At 39.5% G+C, this 7789-nt stretch overlaps 1 non-coding gene across 1 annotated transcript; it reads left to right on the top strand.

Moving 5' to 3' along the window:
• Positions 1–607: 607 nt before the first annotated feature.
• Positions 608–715, top strand: LOC148544636 (small nucleolar RNA R71). The gene has a single exon (XR_015901483.1). It is a non-coding gene; the product is annotated as a small nucleolar RNA R71 (small nucleolar RNA).
• The last annotated feature ends 7074 nt before the right edge of the window (positions 716–7789 follow it).

Raw genomic sequence — 7789 nt, 5'->3', positions numbered from 1 at the left:
GTTTTAATTAGATCAGAGACTATGGTTGCTAAGTCAGAGTGGCTCTGCTTAGAATTCTCTGTCTGTTGCTGAGAAGATGATGGAAAAGGCTTGCTATTGCTAAACCTATTTCTTCCACCATTACTGTTGTTAAGCCTTGTTGAGGCCTCTGTTGGTCCTTCCATGAGAGATTTGGATGATTTTTCCATGAAGGATTATAGGTGTTTCCATAGGGTTCTCCCATGTAATTCACCTCTTCCATTGCTGGGTTCTCAGGATCATAAGCTTCTTCTTCAGATGAAGCTTCTTTGGTACTGCCTGTTGCTGCTTACATGCCAGACAGACTCTGAAAAATCATATTGACTTGCTGAGTCAATATTTTGTTTTGAGCCAATATGGCATTCAGAGTATCAATCTCAAGAACTCCTTTCTTCTGATTTGTTCCATTATTCACAGGATTCCTTTCAGAAGTGTACATGAATTGGTTATTTGCAACCATTTCAATGAGTTTCTGAGCTTCTGCAGGCGTCTTCTTCAGATGAAGAGATCCTCCAATAGAGCTGTCCAATGACATCTTGGACAGTTCAGACAGACCATCATAGAAGATACCTATGATGCTCCATTCCGAAAGCATGTCAAAAGGACACCTTCTGATCAATTGCTTGTATCTTTCCCAAGCTTCATACAGGGATTCACCTTCCTTCTGTCTGAAAGTATGGACTTCCACTCTAAGCTTACTCAATTTTTAAGGTGGAAAGAATTTGGCCAGAAAAGCACTGACCAGCATTTCCCAAAAGTTCAGGCTTTCCTTAGGTTGTGAATCCAACCATATTCTAGCTCTGTCTCTTATAGCAAAAGAAAAAAGCATAAGCCTGTAGACCTCGGGATCAACCCCATTGGTCTTGACAGTGTCACAGATTTGCAAGAATTCAGCCAAAAACTGATGAGGATCTTCCAATGGAAGTCCATGAAACTTGCAATTCTGTTGCATTAGAGAAACTAATTGAGGCTTAAGCTCAATGTTGTTTGCTCCAATGGTAGGAATTGAGATGCTTCTCCCATAGAAGTCGGGAGTAGGTGCAGTAAAGTCACCAAGCACCTTCTTTGCATTGTTGGTATTGTTGTTATTTTCGGCTGCTATGGCTTCTCCTTGTTTGAAAATTTCTGTTAGGTCCTCTCCAGAGAGTTGTGCGTTAGCTTCTCTTAGCTTTCTCTTCAAGGTCCTTTCAGGTTCAGGATCAGCTTCAACAAGAATGCTTTTGTCCTTGCTCCTGCTCATATGAAAGAGAGAAGAAAAAAATATGGAATCCTCTATGTTACAGTATAGAGATTCCTTGAGATGTCAGAGAAAAAGAAGAATAGAAGGAGGAGGTAGAGAGGGGAGAATTCGAACTTATAGAGAGAGTCTGAATTGCTGATAGTGGAGGAGTGTTAGTCCTTAAATAGAAGGACGTGAGAAGAGGGGAAGACTTTTCGAAAAAAAATGTTTTTAATTAAAAGAAATTTTGAAAAATTGATTGATGATTTTCGAAAACTAAAATTGAGAAAGAAATTAAGTGATTTTGAAATTAGAAATCAAAAAGATATGATTGAAAATCATTTTTTTTGAAAAAGATGTGGTTGAGAAGATATGATTGAGAAAATATGGTTTTAAAAAGATATGATTGACAAACAATTAAAAAGATTTGATTTTAAAATTAATGACTTGGCTAACAAGAAATTTAAAAGATATGATTCATATATTAAACCTTTCTTAACAAGAAAGTAACACACTTGAAATTTTTGAATCAAATCATTAGTTGTTAGCAAGTATTTTCGAAAATAGTAAAAATAATGGAAAGAATTTGATTTTGAAAAGATATGATTGAAAAGATATGATTTGAAAAATATTTGATTTTGAAAAATTATGAAAATTTGAAAAAGATTTGAATTAAAAACAAAATCTTCCCTCCTGTGTCATCCTGGCGTTAAACGCTCAGAATGGTATCCATTCTGGCGTTTAACGCCCAGCCAGGTACCCTGGCTGGCGTTTAAACGCCAGTTTTCCTTCCTCACTGGGCGTTTTGAACGCCCAGCTTTTTCTATGTAATTCCTCTGCTGCATGTTCTGAATTTTCAATTCTCTGTATTATTGACTTAAAAAGACATAATTTTGAAAAAAAAAATTGAATTTTTGATGATGAGAAAGAAAACAACAGAATGAAACTAAACATGAAAAATCAATATCAAAACAAATAATGCATGCAAGATACCAAACTTAGAAGTTTGTATACTAGGGACAATAACAATTTGAAAATACATGTGAAAAATAACAAAAGACACCAAACAGAAGAATTTAAAGATCAGAACAAAGAAAATCATCAAGAACAACTTGAAGATCAATGAAGAACACAAGAACATACTTTCAAAAAATGCAAGAAGAATAAAGACATGCAATTGACACCAAACTTAAAAATTGACACTAAACTCAAACAGGAAACACAAATTTTTTGGTTTTTATGATTTTATTAATTTTTTTGGTTTTTTTGAAAATTATTTTGGAAAAGAAAATAGAGACATTCAAAATTTTTTAATAAGAATTCCAGGAATCATGAAATGTTAGTCTAAAGCTTTAGTCTAAAAAGATTAGACATGGCTAGCCAAGCTTCAGCAGACATTACATACAACAGACAAATTGATGGGAATCAATTAGATCCTGTGATGATGAAAGTACCATCTAAAACTCTAGAATTCATTCTTAAAAATTCTGAAGAATAAAATAAAGTTATCTAATCTAAGCAATAAGATAAACCGTCAGTTGTCAAAACTCAAACAATCCCCGGCTATGGCACCAAAAACTTGGTGCACGAAATTGTGATCATCAATGGCGCCAACAACTTGGTACGCACAATTGTAATCTCAACTCTTTATCACAACTCCGCACAACTAACCAGCAAGTGCACTGGGTCGTCCAAGTAATAAACCTTATGTGAGCAAGGGTCGATCCCACGGAGATTGTCGGCTTGAAGCAAGCTATGGTCATCTTGTAAATCTCAGTCAGGCGGATTCAAATGGTTATGGAGAATTGATAATTAAAAGATGAATAAAATATAAAATGAGATAGAGATACTTATGTAATTCATTGGTGAGAATTTCAGATAAGCGTATGAAGATGCTTTGTTCCTTCTGAACCTCTGCTTTCCTATTGTCTTCATCCAATCATTCATACTCCTTTCCATGGCAAGCATTATTTTGGGTTTCACCGTTGTCAATGGCTACCTCCCGTCCTCTCAGTGAAAATGGTCCAAATGTGCTGTCACCGCACGGCTAATCAGCTGTTGGTTCTCGATCATGTTGGAATAGGATCCATTGATCTTTTTGCGTCTGTCACTATGCCCAACACTCGCGAGTTTGAAGCTCGTCACAGTCATCCCTTCCCAGATCCTACTCGGAATACCACAGACAAGGTTTAGACTTTTCGGATCTCAGGAATGGCCGCCAATAATTCTAGCCTATACCACGAAGGTTCTAATCTTAGATTAGAAACCCAAGAGATACACATTCAAGCTTGTTTGCATGTAGAACGGAAGTGGTTGTCAGGCACGCATTCATAGGTGAGAATGGTGATAAGTGTCACATAATCATCACATTCATCATGTTCTTGAGTGCAAATGAATATCTTGGAGAAGAAATAGACTTGAGTTGAATAGAAAAACAATAGTACTTTGCATTATGAGGAACAGCAGAGCTCCACACCCTAATCTATGGGGTGTAGAAACTCCACCGTTGAAAATACATAAGAACAAAAGGTTTAGGCATGGCCATGAGGCCAGCCCCAAACGTGAAGATACAAGTTCGAAAGGTGAAAAAGTGTGTGAAATATAGTAGTAAAAGGTCCTATTTATAGAAAACTAGTAACCTAGGGTTTACAGAAATGAGTAAATAATGCAGAAATCCACTTCCGGACCCACTTGATGCGTGCTTGGGCTGAGCATTGAAGCTTTCACATGTAGAAACGTTTCTTGGAGTTAAACGCCAGCTTTGGTGCCAGTTTGGGCGTTTAACTCCAGCTTTTATGCCAGTTCTGGCGTTTTGACGCTAGAATTTCCATGCTGACTTAGAATGCCGGTTTGGGCCATCAAATCTCGGGCAAAGTATGAACTATTATATATTGCTGGAAGGCCCAGGATGTCTACTTTCCAACGCAATTAAGAACGCGCTAATTGGGCTTTTGTAGCTCCAGAAAATCCACTTCGAGTGCAGGGAGGTCAGAATCCAACAGCATCTGTAGTCCTTTTTCAGCCTCTGAATCAGATTTTTGCTCAGGTCCCTCAATTTCAGCCAGAAAATACCTGAAATCACAGAAAAACACACAAACCCATAGTAAAGTCCAGAAATATGATTTTTAATTAAAAACTAATAAAAATATAATAAAAAGTGACTAAAACATATTAAAAGCATACTAAAAACAATGCCAAAAAGCGTATAAATTATCCGCTCATCATTAAGCATTACATTGTTTCCTAGGGAGACGATCCGGAGTCCAAATACTTCGGTTATTAATTCATTGGAGTTTGTTACTTGTGACAAAACCAAAAAATTTTTGATTGGGAGGATTGTTTGTTGGTGTAGAACTATACTTGCAACGAGAATTCATTTGAGGAAATTCTATACCATCAAAGATTTTTCTCATCAAAATGGCGCCGTTGCCGGGGATACACAATGGTGCTATGTTATTGGCTATTGTATATATTGTGAATAGCTTGAATTTTGGGTTGTTTGCTAGTTTTTGCTAGTTAGGATTTTATTTTCTTTGTTTCTTATTAATCTTTGTTTTTATTTTCTCTTTCACTATGAATTCTCATCCTTTTGGCTATGAGTGTAGTTCAAACTATGTTGTAGGAAATGGAAGCTCCAATGAGAATATACATCAAGGATTTGGAAATCAAGGATGGGAGAAATCCCAAGCTTATGAACAACCTTCATGGCAACAACCTCCCACGAACTCTTATGGGTATAATCCTGATCCTAATGTGTATCAACCAACGTGTGTGATGACCCTCATTGTGGTTGTCAACCACAATCATCATATGCATGTGATCCCACTCCTCAATATAGCCATACACCATACTCACAAGTCTCACACCACTATTCAACTCCATATGACCATAACTCATACACACCATATCAACCACTATATGAACCACATCTAGAACAACCACCATCCCAATACCAATACTCCCAAGAACCACAAATTCTACATACACCACCTCAAGAATTCCACCAATATGAACCACCTTCCAACATCAACAATCTTCCCTCAAACACTGAACCCTATCTTCTACCACCACCTCCTGACGAAGCCTTCATATTAGAACTGAGAGACCTTGAATCTTGTATCTTAAGGCAACAAGAGGAGGATGAAACTAAGTTTAAGGAGCTAAGAGCAAGGATAGCTAGCATGGTAGAAGCCGTGACTCACCTAACATCCCACCTAAGCTCACGCACCCTAAGTAGAAGCCATTGTTGAATGTGGAAAAACAACCAAGGAGCTTGGTGAAGGAATGAACTTGAAGCTCCATGATGAGGAAGAAGAGTTGAAGCAAGAAGTGCAACAATAGGAGAAAATAGAGATTAGCGAACACAAGGAAGTAGTGGGTGGATGTTTGGGATATGCTGATCACATAAAGGATGTTAAAGAGGAGAGTAAAGTTGCGAAAGTAAACGGAGAGTTGAAGGAAATTGATCAAAAAGTGGACTCCATCACCAATGATTTTTTGCCCACATTGATCAATCCCTTTGACGACCTTGTTGAGCCTTCTTCCAGTGGACTAGAAAGCAAGGTTGAGGAGGATGTGCAACCCCCAAGACCTATTGTAAGTGAAGAACTGGAAGAGGTGTTCCAAGCAACAGACCCTCCTATCTATGATGATTCCGCATCAACATGTGATCCTTTCGAGTTTAAAGAGCCCTTCCCCACAATGCTTAGACTTGATGATGAGGTAGACTTCACTAAACCTCCCATCTATGATTAGAGTGATGGGGAAGAGATAAAAGTAATTGGAAAAGAAGAATGTGAACTTGAAGAAGCCTGGCAAGAGGAGAAACTTGAAAAATCTTACCAAGTGGTGGAAACCTCTAGAAGAGGATGGATGTCCAATCCTTCGCTTGAGTGGTAAAACTTCTAACTCTCAGCTTTATTATCCCACTTGAGTATGGTTTGCTTGAAATGGATGGCCAACTTAGGGCATTTTGCGGGATTAAGCGAAAGAGGAGGATGTTTAGTGGTTGGCGTTGTAAATCTAGACTCATTATGGTTGGAAGCTCAAAATTGAAGAGCATGGATTGGTGTAATGCTCAATTAAATGGGTCTAGGAGGATAGTTTGGTGCGTTCATGAGAATTCTGCTTTCTCGTCACCCGGACGGAATCAAGGCAATCAACTAGAAGACGGGTGCAAAAACAAAGTATGGGATCCTGGATCACATCATAGCAATCAATTTTGGGAGCTCATATTTTGGAGAGAACTTCACCAAAGCTTGGTGAAGAAGGTTGGAACTTCTGACAACCGATTGAAAAACAAGCATTCTTAGAGGTTCAAGGATGGATACAAGCATAAGCCACCTTGATAAGGAGCCTCCCAAATGTCCAACTTAAGGACTTAAACTAAAAGTGCTTGGTGGGAGACACCCCACCATGGTAAACTCTTTCCATTCTCTTGTAGATATAATGAATGAATGAATTGGGTTCCATTGTATATAATTTCTTTATGTCTTAGAATATTTTGTTTTGCTTGCTAAGATGTCTATACATTCTATGCTTAATTAGGGATGATTCTCTGAATTTGAATTTTTGCTTGGATTACAAGTTTCCTAAATTTGTTTGAAAAATCCCCAATATTTCAAAATGTGCTTGATTTTACATCTTAGCTAGTCCGGAGTCCAAATACTTCGGTTATTAATTCATTGGGGTTTGTTACTTATGACAAAACCAAAAAATTTTTTATTGGGAGGATTGTTTGTTGGTGTAGAACTATACTTGCAATGAGAATTCATTTGAGGAAATTCTATACCATCAAAGATTTCTCTCATCAAAATGGCGTCGTTGCCGGGGATCGAACCCGGGTCGTCCGCGTGACAGGCGGAAATACTTACCACTATACTTACCACTATACTAGAGTCCTAGAGGAGATTGGGAGGATTATGAGTTTTTTTTATGCTCATAAAAAAAACCAGCCATGCGCAAGCGCACAGTGCGCGCGCGCGTCGGCTGTGCGTTTTAGTTTTCTGGGCAAGGGCCAGAGAGTTGTGCCACTTTTAGGCCAACTCTGTGCCTCGACCCACGCGGACGCACGCTGTACGCATCCGCGCCCCTTCGTGTTTCACTAACCCATGCGTTGGCGCACTTGGCGCCTCCGCGCCCATTCCTTAAGCTTGAACCATCCACGCGAACGCGCACAGTGTGCGCACGCGTCGATGCATTTTAGCATTACCCAGGTCAACGGACCCGAGAGTTATGCCAACTCTGGGCCCCTTTTGTGCCTCTGGCCCAGCACACCCGTGCGGACGCGCACCGTACGCATCCGCGCCCGTCGCCAATTGTCTTATCTACGCGCGAGCACATATGGCGCTTCCGCGCCACTTCCTTATTTTCTCACCCACGCGGACGCGCACGGTGCGCGCACGCGCGGATTCAAATTTTTACTTACCCCAAGGACGCAAAGCCCTAACGCATTCGCGCAACCCCCTTTCATCCCTCTCATATCCAATGTTCCATTTCTCCCTCCATTGCCAACCATCACCCTCGCAACCACCAGCCTTCCTCCGGCGAGCA

This window comes from Arachis ipaensis, chromosome B9 (genome assembly GCF_059453495.1).
Source record: "Arachis ipaensis isolate K30076 ecotype BB chromosome B9, ASM5945349v1, whole genome shotgun sequence".
NCBI classification, from domain to species: domain Eukaryota; kingdom Viridiplantae; phylum Streptophyta; class Magnoliopsida; order Fabales; family Fabaceae; genus Arachis; species Arachis ipaensis.
Note: the sequence above shows the minus strand (reverse complement) of the source record. Positions and strands in the feature narration are given on the sequence as shown.